Raw genomic sequence first — 19,231 nt, forward strand, 5'->3', positions numbered from 1 at the left:
GATGGTGAGGACGACTAGTTTAGGGTTTTTTAAGAATAAAGAAATCTAAACTATGGTTATTTGGTCAACAAGAAGACCTTTCCTTGAACAAAGAAGGTGGATGGTTGCAAAGGTTGCTCTTTAGAGGGTGTTTAGGCTACTGAATAATAGTTAGGATGTTGGTGAGTGCTTAATGGTCGTTTAAGCATGCTTGAATAGTGTATAAGGTTTGAAGGTAAACCTAATTGGCAGTAATCAAGAATCTCAAAAGAGGAATAGATTCTCAGGGTTTCATAAGTATTCTAAGAGGGTTTATGGGCTTAAGCTAGAGTTAACTACTAGATCGAAAATACTGACCTTGGCATAGACTCAATAATGGGCCTACATACCATTAGGCAGTATTAGGTCTCTTATGAGCTTTTTATGATTATTGGTTATCTACTAATCCGTTCCATAAAGCATTCTCTTATGAGAAAGGTCCCCAAGTAGGCTTAGCTAAGAATTCTGTGTGAATTAATCCTCAAATTAGTGCATTCATACTTTCCAAACCATAGCTCACAATGGTTACCCTGGCATAGTAGCTTAGATCCCTTATAAAATACATATCTAATGGACTAATTAGGACCTTTGAACCTAATGTCAATTTTCAAGTAGTAATAATCATTTATAAAAATCTCAATATTAAATAATGTATGAAGCCTCAGTTACCTCAGTATTAGGACCCCATTTATTTATGCCACCATTGTGTTGCCCTTTGCGCTCATATCATGACTCATCTTTATTTGTTTCTTTGTTTTTTTTTTAATTTTTTACTTTATTGAGCTTCTTTCTAGGCTCAATCTTTGTCCTCCCATTTAAATTTCTAATATTTTTCCCTTTTCTCAAAAAAAAAAAAATTCGTACTTAGTTGTGCTTTTGCTCAATAATAATAATAATAACAAATCAACACACAATCAACCTTTTTTATTTTTAGGAAAACTAAAGTACATGATGCAATCAAAGGATATTTTTTTACATCTGAAGAGATCATCTTATTTATTGAATTAAACTACTGGCAATAGTACAAGTCTTTTATTTATTCAATACAAAAGAGTAACGCTATGCTTATTTATTAAATACTAAGTATTTCATATATGTCTTTCATGCAAAGTGATATAAAATTGCATTTTGAGGTACCAAATCCACACTTTGTTTATGAAATACAAACTCTTGAAAGCATAACATTACTCAACATAAAGCAACTCGTATTTAGCCAATCAACCAGTCTCATTAAGGTTTCGCCCGTATTGAGGAACTTCAAGAAGATCAAGATTATCATTTCTTATCTCATCAGCAAGAATACTATCCCAATACGGCCAAATAGGAACACCCTCCTTCATAACAAACATCTCTGACCATTGGTTCTTACCTGATAAAAATTTCTTTATTAAAAAACATAATCTTAAAATGCATATATAATTTAATTAATAAAGAATTATATATATATATATATATATATATATATATATATAGAGAGAGAGAGAGAGAGAGAGAGGGGGGGAGAGAGAGAGAAGATAAGAATTCGAAGCGGCAGTCAAAGTGAACTTGTCTTAAAATGTACCTGCAAAAACAGCTTCCATATTCTTCAAATCAGAAAATTAAAGAACTCTTCCTGTTAATGCAATGAAAAGCAAGTAGTTTGAGAGACTTGAGCGAGGTGAGATTTTGGTTCCGCCTTGAAATGGTATTTATACACATCCAAGTAGCGACGGCCAATTGCGTGAAAGCAGTAGGCCCCGCACGTGGGGCCTGTGGCAAATGGCACACACGACTATCATGTTTTAAAGATTCCGATTTCATAATATCTATTAATCAGTTAATAGTAATAATAATTTATTTTGATACTTATCTACAAGTCAAATTTATATTTCACTGCTCTAGTTTGCTTAATGTAATATTTTCCCCAAATCAAAATAATCCCTATAAGTAGTGATTGGGAAGTGAGGAATCACATTCTTTGTTTGTAAGAACCAAGATAGCAAGAATAACTAAAATGGTAGAAAAAAATTATTTGCCAACAAACAATCTATTATTCGATTCTCAATTCTAGTTGATATGCACCAATGTGACAAGTGTTGTGCAAATTTTAATGTACTCGCAAGCGCACGAATCTATTGTAGTATAGACTAATGGTGACGAGTGTCGATCCCACGAGAAGGTGGATTTTAATTATGTGTAGAATTAATTTTGTAAATGGGTGGTTGGATTTGTGGTGGAAATTATTTGGAATATGCTAAAACTTAAATTAAAATGGCGAGAATAAATTCTAAAATTGTAATTGAAATGACAAGAATAAATTGAAGAGAATTCTATTGAGATGACTTACTTGGGTATCTAGATCTGTATCAACATGCATCATGGGCTAAATAATCCGTATTAATGCCAATTAAATCATGAGGGGGGAATCCACACCTCATGAACCACGCTCTAATCAATATGGTGCTAAGGGTTTATCGTGCCAAATAATAATAACCTTGTACTAGAGGGTCGGTGAAACCAAGGCGGTACTAGACAAGATTAGTATTATTTATCGACGAGAAGTAAAAACATCCACAAAAACTAGAGGGGAAGAGAAAATAAATTTACCAAATTAAGCCCATGACACATGTTGAGACTTCACCTTCAACCCAAGCTTGAAAGAAAATTAGCCACTCATAATTGAACTAGGGGCAAAATGGGAATTTATTAAAATACAAAAAAAAATACAAGATAGAGAGGGAATTACAGAAAACAAAGTCCAAAAATGGATTCAGAGGTATCAAATTAGGGGGGGAAGGCCCCCTTTTTATAGATACATGGAGTAAATCATGGCCATCGGATTAAAAACAGTTTGGACGCTCAGGATTGCGCCACGTCATCAGTCAACAGTACGCGGTTTGACCACGCGGATGAACAGTAACACGGTTTGACCTGGATGAATAGTAACGCGGTTTGGTTGAAAATAATCTTGTGTGATGCATGTACCGTACGCGAGATTTTTCGTCCACTAATATGCTGCCACGTCACCATCAACAGTACATAAGAATTTTAGCCCAACAGGATCGTGACACCTCATTAGTCAATGCCACATCATCAGTCAATGCCACATCATCGTCCGTCTATGTGAACAGTGTCGTGAACAGTAACATATACAGTACCGTACATGTGAACAATGTCATTTTTTCTTTTATGCTCCTTCTAAGGTTTTCGACCGTCCTGAGTTCAAAAGTGATGTCCGTTTTGCCATCTGATCTCTCGTTTATTGTGAAATGACTATGATGCCCCTAAAATACATAAAATACTTAATTAAAATAAAACACACGGAATTAAATCAAAAGAACGTTAAATTCATAAAAGTAAAGGTGTTAGTAAAACTTGTAGTGTAAAATGACGATTTTCTCCTTTATAAATATATATTTTCTAACACTCAACACACCCCCCAACCAGCTTATTGCTAGTCCCTAGCAAATAAAGCGAAAACAAAATTCAAAACCAAAATGATTTTTTTATTTTATTTTATTTAGAAACACTCGTGTTTATTCAATCAGATTAATGATAGCAATCAAATAAAAGTATAAGCATTATCTCCAGTCTAAAGTAACATCACACCCACATCAACCATCCACATGAATCAGCCCAGTAGACTTTGTTATAGCTACTTTCAAGAATGACATGTCAAACCCCAAAATCTCACTGGAAATAGTGACACTCTCACAAAAAAAAAAAGTTAAACCCAATAAAAATAGTCACTCCAATGAATGGTAATTGAGAGAAAATAATAAAGAAGTGATCTCACATGCTCTCACCAAAATGAAAGAAATATACCCTCAGCTTAAAAATAATACGATCTCCAATCAAATAAAAATGCTAGTCAACCCAATTTATTTTTTTTTTATTTTTTTTATGCATCACTACATCTTTTTAGCCCATATAACTAGCTTCTACTTCAGATTATAGTTCCCTAAAATCAAGAAGGACTTTTATTAGGACGAAACATAGGCTAGGGACATGGTTAACAAAGAAGGGAAATAAGAAAAACAAAGTATATGTTTGAGAAAAATGCAGAGGAATGTTTTTTTTTTTTTTGAAAGTTGCAAGGTGCATTTCACCTATTATTTTTTTTTTTCTTTTTTTTTTGCTTTTGCTTGGCACAACGTCACTGAACAAAATAATTATTTACATTTTTCTCAAACATAAATAGGTGATGGAACTTATAAGACATTGGGTAATACTCCAAATCAGAGTGGGTCAAGATGATAAGTTAACAAAGAAAAAGTTTTTTTTTTTTTAAGGCTCAAAAGGGGTAACTATGGATATTTAATAAAAGGGATGGCTAGAAAGGCTCAAACGGATCAAAGATGGCCTTTCCATCGTCTTTTAGGGCTCTAAATAATCATCCATATCTACTAGTTAGATGGGCCTCCCAATGTAGCAACACATTTTTTTTTACCATTTTTTTAAGGGTTAACTCAAAAGAAATCTAGAGATCGTGTATAAAATAATAAACTGCTAAGCTGTATAGAGAATGGGCAAAAGGGTTACTCTCCAAGAAAATGATAGGCTCAACAACTCACTTGGTACTTATTTATGACATGTTCATTCCTTCAAGCAACTCATATTTGTCTCCGACATCAACATGTAAAGTAGCAAACATAGCGTAACATCACTTAAGACCAAAGATAATATAAATACTAAAATTTGAAATTAATCATGTCATCCAATGTTAAAACAAATCACACAATTTTTTTTTTAAACAACATTCTACCCCCCAACCTATTCTAAACATGAAAGGAAAATATGCATGCAGAAATGTGAAAATGATGCAGAAAAATTAATTAGAAAAGTTACACGTAAAATGATAGAAAACGAAAATGGTTTTGTTTTGTTTTGTTTTGTTTTGTTTTTTTTAAGAAGATGCGTTTCTAGAGGCACTACACTCCATATTCAGCCATCTTCGACTCACAAGTTGGAAAATGTATATTTATAGAGGAGAAATTAAAAAGAAGAAAAATAAACATAAAAACATAATAAAGAAAAAAAATGTCTGAATTTTTTTTTTAACGATGAAGATGCGTTTCTAGAGTCACTACACTCTATATTCGGCCATCTTCAACACAAAAAGTTAGCAACAGTTAGTTTCTACAACAAAAAATTAGTAAAAACTTAACCAAAATTTCACAATTGTCAACTATTCCCTCCCCCCAACCAGAACGAAACATTGTCCTCAATGTTTGAAAGGAAAGAAGTAGAGTTTAAAAGACATCACCTGGGTGGTGCAACACAGAAAACAATATTTACAAGCGGAGAGTTAAATCTAATTTGTACTTCTTACTGCGGCTACTATTACCATCATTATTTGGATGCTCCAACACAAAGGTCCAGGGGTCTGGCTCCGGTCTATAAACTTGTAACATATCAAGTAGCTCATTAGCAGTGTGAGCACAAATAAAGAGTTTTTTCGCATTAGAGGGAATGAAATAATTTTTTATTGCATGGTTAAGAAATGCGATAAAGACATCATAAAAGTTGTTGACATTTAACAAACCGATGGGTTTCTGGTGGATGTGCAGATGGGCCCAAGATGCTAGTGTGATAAGTGCCTCTAGTGTTGCAAGATCTCCTGGAAGGAAAATAAAAGCATCAGCATGATTAAGCATTTCAGTTATTCTTTCTTGCATACCTGAGACGACTAACTCTTCTCCAGTTGATGAGTCAGACGAACTGCCCAATGGTTTTAGGACTCTTGGGATGATGCCTAACACTTGACTTCATCTGATAAAAGCTGCTTTTGAGACCATTTTTGATAACCCTCGGTTACCTCCTCCATACACCAAGTGTAATTTTCTCTCTGCTATACTTCGACCAAGATCGATGGCTGCCTCAACGAACTCTTTATGTTTGTCATAGGTAAATCCAGAAAGCACACAAATGTTCTTGAATTGTCTATTTGGAGTAGCTGCCATTGTGATACTTCTTAAAAATAATTTGTGAGTGCTTGACAAAAAAATCACATTTAAGAGTCTTGGTGACAGTGGGTCACAGTTGTATATGAGATAACATGTCAGTGTCAAATAACGCGTAAAGCACGTGGCTCGCGAGTCAAAAATGAAACAGTAAAAAGGAAAAAGCAAACAATAATAAAATTATTAAAGAAAATAATGCACACAATAAAACAATAGTGAAATAAAATAACAATAAAGTGAAAGGATATTTACAGGTAGTTGCGACTGTGGCTCACATCTTCCTCTGGTTTTACGTCCAGAAACGGCTTGAACGCTCTCTATGGGTCGAGGATAGGCTTCCTATCTAGTTTTCTTATAAACTGGCAAACAGGGTCGTTTATAGTCAGATTCCCGAGACTATATCGTGCATGCTCTTTCTGAAATAATGGCCATAACTGGAGAATCGCTCCTTGCACATATCCACTGTGATGCGTTTCAAGAGACAAAAGGATATCATCCAATGACTCCTTATTCAAGCCATTCCTAATGAATTGAATCTTATATTCCCTGTTATCAGACACCATTCCTAAAGAACATGGGTTTTTATTGCAACTCATTCTGGCACACTTATGACAAGCAACATAAATTTTTTGAGCTCGTCGTTTTCTTGCATAATTTCCTTTACCACAACCAGGCAAGTATGCAATAAATTTTGGAGGTAACTCATCTGCCGATCGTACTTTAGCCTCGATTAACCAACGGATGTCAGCAGGTATGTTATTCCTCATGAGTAATCGCATGCATTCAGATCGAGCTTTATAGATCGTAAGGAGGGCATTCTGAGGAAGTGAAGGGAATCGCTTGTGAAGCTTTGCTAGAATCTCGTTTCTGTTCATATTTTTGCCTCAGAATATCAGTTATTATGGGAAACTGAAGTAACCGACTTGATTGTCATGGAGTACCGTTATCCGCCACTTCACCGGGGTAACAAACTAAAGCACACAAACAGAAAAACAAATTAAAACACACAAAGAAAATTAAAATCGTTCTCTTATTGAATTCACCTCAAGCTCCAACTGGATGTCGTAAACACTTCTCTTAATATCTCTGAGTTGGCTTTCTAGACCCTCAACATAGGATACTAACTCTGGTGGTTGTAGAGCCCAAATGCGATGTGTTTTACAAAATTGAATCTGCCTTTTGAGATGAGTTTTGACACATTGAAGTGGTTTAAGAATGTTCAGGAGGAACGGTCTAAGTAAGGTACTCATGATTAAAAATGATAAGAGAAAACTTAATAGTTAAACAAACACACTTATGTAAAAATAATTTCAATTAGCAAAAGAATAATATAAAGAAAGAAAGAAAGAAAAAATCAAATCACCAAAAAGAAAAAAATCAATTCAAATTTGGTGGGTCACTCAAATTTATTTCGATGTCTTCTCCATGTGGTTGGTATTCTAGACATGGCTTTAATCTTTGACCATTAACTTTAAACGTGACATCGTTCTTTGGGTCCTTAATTTCAATTGCCCCATGTGGAAAAACAGTATGTACAATAAATGGGCCAGACCAACGAGAGCGTAACTTACCTGGGAATAGGTGCAAGCGAGAATTGAATAAAATCACTTTCTGATCTAGAGTGAACTATTTTCTCATAATTTGCTTATCATGGAAGACTTTCATTCGTTGCTTGTAAATCTGGGCATTTTCGTATGCATCATTGCGAATTTCTTCAAGTTCTGCCAGCTGTAATCTTCTTTCTGAGCTGGCTTGCTGCATGTCAAAATTGAATTTCTTGATGGCCCAATATGCACGATGCTCGAGTTCCACGGGTATGTGGCAAGCTTTTCCATACACTAGCCTGTAGGGTGACATCCCAATCGGGGTCTTGAAAGCTGTTCTGTATGCCCATAATGCATCATCAAGTCTTAATGACCAATCTTTTATGTCTGGCCTCACCGTTTTTTCTAATATGTACTTTATTTCTCGATTGGATATCTAAACTTGGTCACTGGTTTGCGGATGATACGTAGTCGCCACTTTGTGTGTGATTGAATACTTTGTCAAAAGAGCTTTTAATGCTTTGTTACAAAAGTGGGCACCACCATCACTGATTATTGCTCGAGGGAATCCAAAGCACGAAACAATGTTGCTTTTCAAAAATCCTATCACCACCTTGTGATCATTGGTCCTACATGGAATTGCTTCTACCCATTTCGATACGTAGTCAACAGCAACCAATATGTATTGATGGCCAAAAGAAGGGGAAAATGTCTCATGAAGTCGATACCCCATACATCAAAAATCTCAACCACTAAAATTGAATTTAGTGGCATCATGTTCCTTCGTGTAATACTCCCCATTCGTTGACACCTATCACATGAAGAACAGAAAGTGTAAGCATCTCGAAATATAGTTGGCCAATAAAAACCACATTGTAAAATTTTAGTTGCTATTTTCTTAGCACTGAAATGGCCTCCACAAGCTTGTTCATGGCAGAATGAAAGGATATTCTGAATTTCACTTTCTGGGACACATCGTCTAACAATTTGATCTGCACAATACTTGAACAAATACGGGTCATCCCAAAAGAAATTCTTTATTTCCGCAAAGAATTTAGCATTGTCTTGCTTAGTCCAATGCTCTGGAAGTTGACATGTAACAAGATAATTAACTATATCAGTATACCATGGTAATACTTCCACACTCATTAATTGTTCATCTGGAAATGACTCATTCAATATTAATGGCTCTGTAATTGTGTCAAAATGGAGACGAGAGAGGTGGTCCGCCACAACATTTTCTGTCCCTTTCTTATCTTTGAATTCCAAGTCAAATTCCTGCAAAAGTAACACCCAAGGAATTAGTCTAGCTTTTGCATCTTTCTTTGTGAGAAGATATTTAAGAGCAGCATGATCTGTGAACACGATTATTTTACAACCAATGAGATAAGATCGAAATTTCTCTAATGCAAACACTACTGCTAGCATTTCTTTTTCAGTAGTTGAATAGTTCAATTGTGCATCATTCAATGTCATACTAGCATAGTAAATAACGTGGGGAATTCGATCAACTCTTTGTCCTAATATTGCTCCTACTGCATAATCAGATGCATCACACATGAGCTCAAATGGTAAGCTCCAATTTGGGGGCTGAATGATGGGTGATGATGTCAACAACTGTTTTAACTTTTCAAATGCCACAAGACATGAATCATTAAAGATAAAAGGTACATCCTTAGCAAGTAAATTGCATAAGGGTCTAGAAACTTTACTAAAATCTTTAATGAAACGTCTATAGAAACCAGCATGCCCAAGGAAAGTTCTTACTTCTCTGACTGTTTTGGGTAGAGGAAGATTAGAAATGAGATCCACATTGGCTTTGTCAACCTCAATACCTTTGCTCGAAATGATGTGACCGAGAACAATACCTTGTTTTATCATAAAATGGCACTTCTCCCAATTTAAGACCAAGTTCTTCTCGATACATCTCTGCAGAACTAGTGTTAGATGATGTAAACATTGATCAAACGAGTCACCAAAGACAGAAAAATCATCCATAAAGACTTCAAGGAATCGTTCAACCATATCAGAAAAAATGCTCAACATGCATCGTTGAAATGTAACAGGTGCATTACATAATCCAAATGGCATTCTCCTATATGTAAATGTGCCAAAAGGGCAAGTGAAAGTAGTTTTCTGTTGATCTTTTGGTGCTATGGGAATCTGATTATATCCTGAGTAGCCATCTAGGAAGCAATAAAACTCATGGTCTGCCAATCTATCAAGCATTTGATCAATAAATGGTAAAGGAAAATGGTCTTTACGTGTGACGGAATATAATCAATGCATACACGCCATCATGTAGTTACTCTAGTGGGTACCAATTCATTATCAGCATTCGTAACTACTGTGACTCCTGACTTTTTGGGGACAACTTGCACAGGACTGATCCATGAACTATCAGAAATTGGGTAAATGATACATGCATCTAATAGCTTAAGGACTTCAGTTCTAACAACTTCTTTCATGTTAGGATTTAACCGATGTTGCATCTCCCTAGTAGTTTTAGCATTTTCATCAAGGTAAATATAATGCATGCAGTCTACTGGGTTTATACATTTAATGTCTGCTATGGTCCATCCTAATGCTCCTTTGTGCTCTTTTAAAACATCCAACAACTTACCTTTTTGTTCGTCATTTAGGGATAATGAGATGATTACCGGCAGACTACTTTCTTCTCCCAAAAATGCATATTCCAGAGTGTTGGGTAATGGTTTGAGCTCGAGTTTCGGTGGTGATTCTGATGATGGGATGAGTTTCTTCTCTGATGGTGCTAGTTGTTCAACTCTTGACTTCCATTTATTAGTGTCCATGGATGGTGCTGAGTCAAGTAGGGCGTTGACCTCATCGACTGATCTGTCAATATCAAAATCCAAACCAAAGTGAGTTAAGCATGTTTGTAAAGGATCATCACTAAAGTTTGAAAGAAAAGTGTCATCAACTAATGCTTCAATTAAATCCACATCAATAATTCCATCATCTGCATTGTGAGGTTGTTTGGCAATGTTGAAGATGTTCAGCTCCATAGTTATGTTGTCGAAAGACAACTGCATATTTTCAGTCCTGCATTGAATGTGAGCATCCGCAGTCGCCAAGAAAGGTCGGCCTAGAATAATGGGGATGTGCTTCCTTGAATCCTGTATTGGTTGAGTGTCAATTACAATGAAATCAACAGGAAAATAAAACTTGTCTACCTGGATAAGCACGTCCTCCACAATACCACGAGGTATTTTCGTGGACCGATCTGCGAGTTGTAACACCACTGAAGTTGGGTGTAATTCTCTCAGTCCAAGTTTCACAAATACTGAACAAGGCAACAAATTTACACTAGCTCCTAAATCCAACAAAGCATTCTCAATTGTGTGGTTCCCTATACTACATGAGATAGTGGGGGAGCCTGGGTCTTTGCATTTTAAAGGAATTTTATGTTGGAGTATAGAACTAACGTTTTCTGTTAAAAATGCCTTCTTTTGAACATGCATATTTCTCTTTTTAGTACAAATGTCTTTAAGAAACTTGGCATAAGATGGAACTTGTTTAATAGCATCAAGCAAAAGGGATGTTAATACTTACCTGTTTGAAGATTTCAAGAATCTCACCTGTGGATTTTCCCTTTTTTCCTTTAGCTAACCTCTGAGGAAATAGAGCTTTGGGAACATATTCCTGTGGGTTGGTTTCTTCTCTCTCCTCCGGTGATGAGTCTTCAACATTCACAGGTACAATTTGATTTTCTTTTATCACCGGCATCTCCACTTTGTTATCGACTTCTTTTCCTTTTCGCAAGGTCATGACGACTTTGACTTCTCCATGCTGCTGTGGTGAACTGGTACTTGCTTCATGCACTCCTTTAGGGTTAGGCACTGGTTGACTTGGAAATTTACCTTTCTCAACGGTCATTGCCAAGGTCTGAACTGAAGAAGCAAGTTGTCCCACCATCTTCTCAAGGCTTGAAACTGATTGGGCTTGTGAATTGAAGCCTGCTCTCAACTCATTTCGTAGTCCATCAATGGTGCGGTTCTGTTGCTCAATCATAGAGTGAGTAAGATTCTTGAGATTCTGGAATGAATCCTCCCATGGTCTGGGTTGAGAGTAGTTCTGGTTCTGATTGTATGGTCTAAATGGGGGCTGAGAGGCTTGAGGAATTTGAGGAATTGGTTGCATTGGTGGAGCTGAAGCTGCTGGTCCATTCTGTTGGAGTCCTTGAGACCATGAAAAATTGGGGTGGTCTCTCCATCCAGGGTTATATGTGTTGGAGTATGGGTTGTAATTTGATGGCTTTCTCATTACACCTATGGCATTGGCTTGATCTGAGTATGAGTCATGGTCATGTGGTTCTGTTGAGTTAGCAGTCGATAACGATGCTATTTGTCGAGCAAGACCTTCAACCATCTCCTTGACTTCTTCGATTCCCGAAGTTGACTCGCCAATGTGAACCTCATTTACTCCCTTAATTCTTCTAGTATTCCTGAGTGATCGACTCCGTTGTTGGGAATTATCCGCTTGTCGCTGGAAGAATTCCCAAATCTCTGATGCACTTTTTGACATTAGCTCTCCTCCACTTGTTGCCATTAGCCATTCTTGCACATTCGGCAATAATCCCTCCAAAAAGTATTGGCATTGGTGCCATTTCTCGTACCCATGATGTGGACACTTCAAGAGTAGCCCATCGAATCTCTCCCATGTTTCGAAAAATTGCTCGTCCTCTCTCTGGGTAAACTCCGAGATTTCCCTGCGAATAGCATTGGTTTTATGCACTGGGAAATATTTATTCAAAAATTTTGTTACCATTTGTTCCCATGATGCAATGCTATTAGCAGGCAATGTATTAAGCCGTGAACGAGCTTTATCTTTTAAAGAAAATGGGAATAGTCTAAGTTTTACATCATCATCTGAAAAATTTTCATATTTAAAAGTTTGACAAATAGCATGAAAATCATTCAGATGATTATATGGATCCTCATTTTCTAGGCCATAAAATGTGGGGAGACAATTTAGCACACTAGGTTTTAATTCAAAACTCCTAGTAGCTACATTTGGGTATCTTATGCATGATGTGCTCAAATTTGCTAAAGGACTGAAATAATCCTTAAATGGCCTCTCATGTGATGCTTGTAAATCCATTTTATTTTTAACGTGCCTGTGTGTGCGAAGTGTTTTTTCTAATTCAAGGTCTATAGATTCAAGATTAGGTAATAATGACCTACGACCATGCATGAAAAACAAATAAAATAAAAATAAAGATGGGAACAAAACAAATAAAAATAAAGAAGAGGGAGAAATTACGATACTAACCTTATTGCGCTATTACAACCTTTCTATAAAAATACACAAAAATAAATACATGAAATAAATTAACGAAAAATAAATTAATAAGATAAAAAAAATTACAAAGAAAAATAAATTAAAAATTAAATTACAGAATTTTAAAGAAGAGAAAAATAAAAGAAATACTAACCTTTAAATGTAGATTCACTCTTTTTTTTTCTTTTTTTTTAATAACAAAAAAAAATACAAGAAAACAAATAAAAGAAATTATTCACAAAAATTAATTCTATTAATTAAAATTACTTACCTCCCCGGCAACGGTGCCAAAAACTTGTTGTGCAAATTTTAATGTACTCGCAAGCGCACGAATCTATTGTAGTATAGACTAATGGTGACGAGTGTCGATCCCACGAGAAGGTGGATTTTAATTATGTGTAGAATTAGTTTTGTAAATGGGTGGTTGGATTTGTGGTGGAAATGATTTGGAATATGCTAAAACTTAAATTAAAATGGTGAGAATAAATTCTAAAATTGTAATTGAAATGACAAGAATAAATTGAAGAGAATTCTATTGAGATGACGTGCTTGGGCATCTGGATCCGTATCAACATGCATCATGGGCTAAATAATCCGTATTAATGCCAATTAAATCATGAGGGAGGAATCCACACCTCATGAACCACGCTCTAATCAATATGGTGCTAAGGGCTTATCGTGCCAAATAATAATAACCTTGTACTAGAGGGCCGGTGAAACCAAGGCGGTACTAGACAAGATTAGTATTATTTGTCGACGAGAAGTCAAAACATCCACAAAAACTAGAGGGGAAGAGAAAATAAATTTACCAAATTAAGCTCATGACACATGTTGAGACTTCACTTTCAACCCAAGCTTGAAAGAAAATTAGCCACTCATAATTGAACTAGGGGCAAAATGAGAATTTATTAAAATACGAAAAAAATACAAGATGGAGAGGGAATTATAGAAAACAAAGTCCAAAAATGGATTCAGAGGTATCAAATTAGGGGGGGAAGGCCCCCTTTTTATAGATACATTGAGTAAATCATGGCCATTGGATTAAAAACAGTTTGGACGCTCAGGATTGCGCCACATCATCAGTCAACAGTATGCGGTTTGACCGCATGGATGAACAGTAACATAGTTTGACCCGGATGAACAGTAATGCAGTTTGGTTAAAAATAATCTTGTGTGATGCATGTACCGTACGCGAGATTTTTCGTCCACTAATATGCTGCCATGTCACCATCAACAGTACATAAGAATTTTAGCCCAACAGGATCGTGACACCTCATCAGTCAGTGCCACATCATCGGTCAATGCCACGTCATCGTCCGTCTATGTGAACAGTGTCGTGAACAGTAACGTATACAGTACCGTACATGTGAACAGTGCCATTTTTCCTTTTATGCTCCTCCTAAGGTTTTCGACCGTCCTGAGTTCAAAAGTGATGTCCGTTTTGCCATCTGATCTCTCGTTTATTGTGAAATGACTATGATGCCCCTAAAATACATAAAATACTTAATTAAAATAAAACACACGGAATTAAATCAAAAGAAGGTTAAATTCATAAAAGTAAAGGTGTTAGTAAAACTTGTAGTGTAAAATGACGATTTTCTCCTTTATAAATATACATTTTCTAACACTCAACAACAAGCTTACAAAAGATAAGAAGGGCATAAAAAAAAGGAGAAGCGCTACATTAATTAAATTTTTAATGATGCTTAATTAGTCTTAGTGGCTTCTAATTTTCTCTGCATGCTTGCATTTTGAGCATGCATGTTTCACATGTTCTATCCATACCCCAAAAAAAAAAAAAAAAAACGTGTTTCACATTCACATATATAGACTGTTAGGTTGTCGATCCAAATTAGGAGTGTATATGTGGCTAGTTAAATTAAAAATACAACTAATGATGATGATTAATTAAGTAATTAAAGCATTAGAGGGGGGCCTCACAGGTCCTTCAATTAATAATGTTTCACGTTCAGTAAAGCAAAGATTAATTCAAGTATCACGTTTAGTAAAGCAAAGGGACTCATCCACCATGTTATTTTAGCATACGTGAGGTTTGGTAGATAATCTAATGAGCATCAGTGTCCACCATTAAACACATGGTAAAATTTTGTGACTATGAAAAAAGTTGAAGCTGTGGATTAATTAGAATTACAAGCGCGTCGCTCTTTTCACCCATTAAATCATTATTAAATAAAATTTTAATGGTGAAGTGAATATTGTTGTTAGTCTATCCTTTATACTTTTCCATTATTATGGTACTTCTATTAGGCCATATTAGAATCTATCTCATACAAACTTGTCAACAGTAATTGACTTTGTAAAAACATCTACTAAGTTGCGTTTAATATTATGCATGCTTTGTTCATGCATTAAATTCGAGCATGCAATTCACATTATCAACCATATGTATTCAATTGTGATGCATAGGGATGGGCAAACCCAATCCAACCCGACGGACTCAACCCAACCCAACTCAATTTAATTTTGACAAGTTGAATGGGTTATTATGGGTTAATTGTGTTAATTTTTTCAAATCCAATTAATAATTAAGTTGAGTTGGGTTAATTATGATGAACCCATCTAACCCAATCCAACACACATAAATAATAATAATAATAATAATAATAATAATAATAATAATAATAAGATAATTCTCAATTGCAAAATCCTAAAAGTCGAAATGGCTAATCTATTTTTTTAATCCTCTTTTTATTCTTTTGTAAAAGAGACTATTTTATTCTTGTATCTACTACTCTAGACTCTAACTCTAAAACTAAAATTATTCTCTTAAATTTCAATTCTCAATCAACTTAAGTACTTTTCTTATTTATTCATTCTATATTCTTTTAGTTTTCTTGATCGAATACTAAATAGTGAATATAATTTTCATAATATAATATATTTATATTTGATTTCAATAAATTTCATTTCAACTTTCATATCTTTTTCTTTATTCAATTTTTAATTTTAATTTGACTTCAAGTCTTCAACCCAATCAACTCAACCCAACCCGATAATTTAAGGGTTGGGTTGGATTGGGTTAAACATGTTTATTTAATTGGGTTAGGTTGATTTTATGACAACCCATTTAATAATGGGTTGAGTTAGGTTTTCACAAACTCTATCCAACAAAACCCATACCCACATCTAGTAATGCATTCTCGTCAAACAAGCCTCTTTAACTACAAATTATCCACTAACTTTTTGACTTTTAAGTTAAAAACAAATAATATAGTTGATGCATGTGAATCGGCAATGTATGTACGTGATTTAAAATTTAATATTTCAAAGTAGACTTTCTTTCTTTTCTTTTCTTTTTAAAGAATAATTTGTTCTCCATTGTCTTATTTCACAAGGCATTCCGTTATGGGGTAAGGTTCTCCAAATCGGTTTAGCTTAAGGGTTCAATACAAATTGAGTTTCATTTTCGTGTATCCATACCTTCTAAATTACGGTCTGTAACGGTTGTCCCAGCACAACGACTTAGATCCACTATAAAATATGTATATTATGAGTTAGACTAGTCCTTTAGACTTAACATTAATTAAATTAGAAAAGGACATGTATTATTACGGACGAAACTGAACTTGTCCTATAAGTGGTTTCCATAGTTATAAAACCATATGTGATAATAGAATAGAAAGCAAGTAGTTTGAGAGACTTGAGTGAGGCGAGTTTTTGCCTCAGCCTTTAGATAGTATATATGCATTATACACATTCAAAGTGGCCAACAGTTAATCGTGCGAAAATAGTGGGCTACGACACGAGTATCACGCAGTGACTTTCGGATGTGGAGGATATCGAGTACTACTTTTTCTCTTAAGATAAGGGTAATTATCCGTGTGCGACTTAACCCAGATTTCATTCCGATAAGGGCATTCGTACCAGATGTTTAATTCTTGTCATCTTAGCTCCTCCAATGAAAGAACAGCTAGCAAAGTTAATAAGCATGTCTCACAATTAAATGCATGTTGCTGAGAATGGTGAAACATGCACCACCTTCAGTCCATGGACAAGGTATGCGTTGATATTGAATGGCTAAGCATGCATGAAATTTAATATGAGTATGCATATAAATAAATGTAAAGGGATAAATGAAGCCTATAAATAATAAGTTTCACAATTCGTTTATGGGCATTCATTTTTTGTTTTAAGTTAAGTAATTCAAGAGAGAATTAAAGTAAGTTAAGAATATTTTCAAAACTTATTTTTCTTCAAAAGAATATTTTTTAGATTTAATCTGAAAATGATTCCCAAAAACAACTGAGAAAATATTTTTAGTATTCTCCTAAAAGCACATTTTTGAGAAAATATTTTCAATTTTTTTTAAAAACATTTCATTTTCTCATATTTTTCTTAATTACACTTTCTAGATTATAACAATCTTAAAACATTAACATTAAGTTACTGGTTCTTCATTATTTACTAGTACACTCAGCGCATACACTACTATTTATAACATGTGCAATTACTCTTTAGGTGCAAATACACTACTCAATAAAACAATAACCATAGTTAAAATTGTAATTGGTGTAATAGGAATTTATTTAGGTCATACCAAAGCCTAAATCTGCTTTTGGGCCTTATTTCAATCAAGGAGCCAACCCTTGTGACGCATAGCCTGGTGAAATTCTAGCCCAAAACAATGATTAAGTTTTTTAATAAGAAATTTTTAGGTAAAAACCAATGGTCGCAGATGCCTACTCTGAAAGAGAATGTTCCTATTTGACTGAATTGGGTTAGTTTTTTATTAGTGAGACAGAAAATTACAATATTGATTCTCTTGAAGTTCCTCAATATGGAAGAAACATTAAAATAACTTGTTAATTGGTAAAATTTGAGTCGTTTTATGTTTGATGAGTAATGTTTCAATATGTTTGTATTTCATCTTCAAAGTGTCAATATGGCACCTCAAAAGGCCATTTAATATCACTTTGTATGAAAGATTATAGATGGAATACAAAGTACTTACTTTTTTTTTTTGAGAAGACAAAGTACTTACTTAATAAGCGTAATGTTACTCTTCTAAATTTTGTACGAATAAACAAAAGGACTTAGGTGGCGTTTGTTTTTTTGTCTGAAATCTGAATTAGTCTGAATTCTGAATAGATCTAAATGTCTGAATCTGAATAATATGTTTGTTTTTTTGTCTGAGTCTCGAAAAATAAGAATTAAGTTGTTTGTTTTTTTTCAACTTAAAAAACTAAAAATATGTACTTTTATATTTGTATCGTTATTAAATTTGAATGTCAAATAAATAATATATTAAATATCACAATATTTTAACATTTATAAGTAAAACTAATGATGAGATTATTATGTGGGGTAAATGTCTATGGGTGAGTTTTGGGATAGACATGAAAAATAAATTATAAAGCAGAGATATTTTTGACATTAGCAAGTAATTGACTTAATTCAGGTTTCTCCATTAAGTAAAAAGCCAAAAAAATTGGTGTGACATTTGTTTTTTAACTTAATGACTTAAAGTGACTTAACTTAATTAATTAAGTTAATTAGAAGTGTTTGTTTTTATAACTTAATGGGACCTTTTAGATAATTTTGACATAATAAAATAAGCCAATTTTTTTGGCTTTTTACTTAATAGAGACATCTGAATTAAGTCAATTACTTTGTAATGTCAAAAATATCACTGCTTTATAATTTATTTTTCATGTCTATCCCAAAACTCACCCATAGACATTTACCCAACATAATAATCTCATCATTATTTTTTTAGCCGTCATGAAATCGCTCCTCACTTTGGTATCAACTCCTCAACTATTGAAGATCAAAATTACATGCGACAACTTCGAGATGAAATGACAAATCAATTGTTTCAAGCATCTTATTAGTTTTTTTCTTTTTTATATTATATACGATAAAATTTGAAATTTATGGTATTTTATATATTAAAATTTCAAAATCATTATGTATTCACTTAAATATAGTTTTACTTATAAATGTTAAAATATTGTGGTATTTAATATATTATTTATTTGACATTCAAATTTAATAAGAATACAAATGTAAAAGTACATATTTTTCAGTTTTTTAAGATGAAAAAAACAAACAACTTAATAATTATTTTTCGAGATTCAGACGAAAAAATAAACATATTATTCAGATTCAGACATTCAGATCTATTCAGAATTCAGACTAATTCAAGTCTATTCAAATTTCAGACAAAAAAACAAACCCCAACTTAGTGTTATTGTCAGTCAGTTTGATTCAATAAATAAGATAATCTCTTGAGATTTTGAAGAGATTTTCTTTGTGCATATATCCATGTACTTAGATTTTCTTAATAAAAAAAAATTGTTGTGTTTTAAATCGTTGATTTATTATTATTATTCTTCTTCTTTGGGTGCAAATCCACAACTAATTAGTAGGAAAATTTTTTGGAGAAAAGAAAACTGAAATAATTAA

General features: G+C 34.0%; 1 long non-coding RNA gene across 1 annotated transcript; it reads right to left on the reverse strand.

Moving 5' to 3' along the window:
• Window positions 1–1,117: 1,117 nt before the first annotated feature.
• On the reverse strand, window positions 1,118–1,680 carry LOC102608451 (uncharacterized). The gene is made up of 2 exons (XR_371488.3): window positions 1,580–1,680; window positions 1,118–1,387 (listed from the first exon to the last, which is right to left on the reverse strand). It is a non-coding gene; the product is annotated as an uncharacterized LOC102608451 (long non-coding RNA).
• Window positions 1,681–19,231: the final 17,551 nt, after the last annotated feature.

Source organism: Citrus sinensis, chromosome 4 (assembly GCF_022201045.2).
Source record: "Citrus sinensis cultivar Valencia sweet orange chromosome 4, DVS_A1.0, whole genome shotgun sequence".
Classification (NCBI taxonomy): domain Eukaryota; kingdom Viridiplantae; phylum Streptophyta; class Magnoliopsida; order Sapindales; family Rutaceae; genus Citrus; species Citrus sinensis.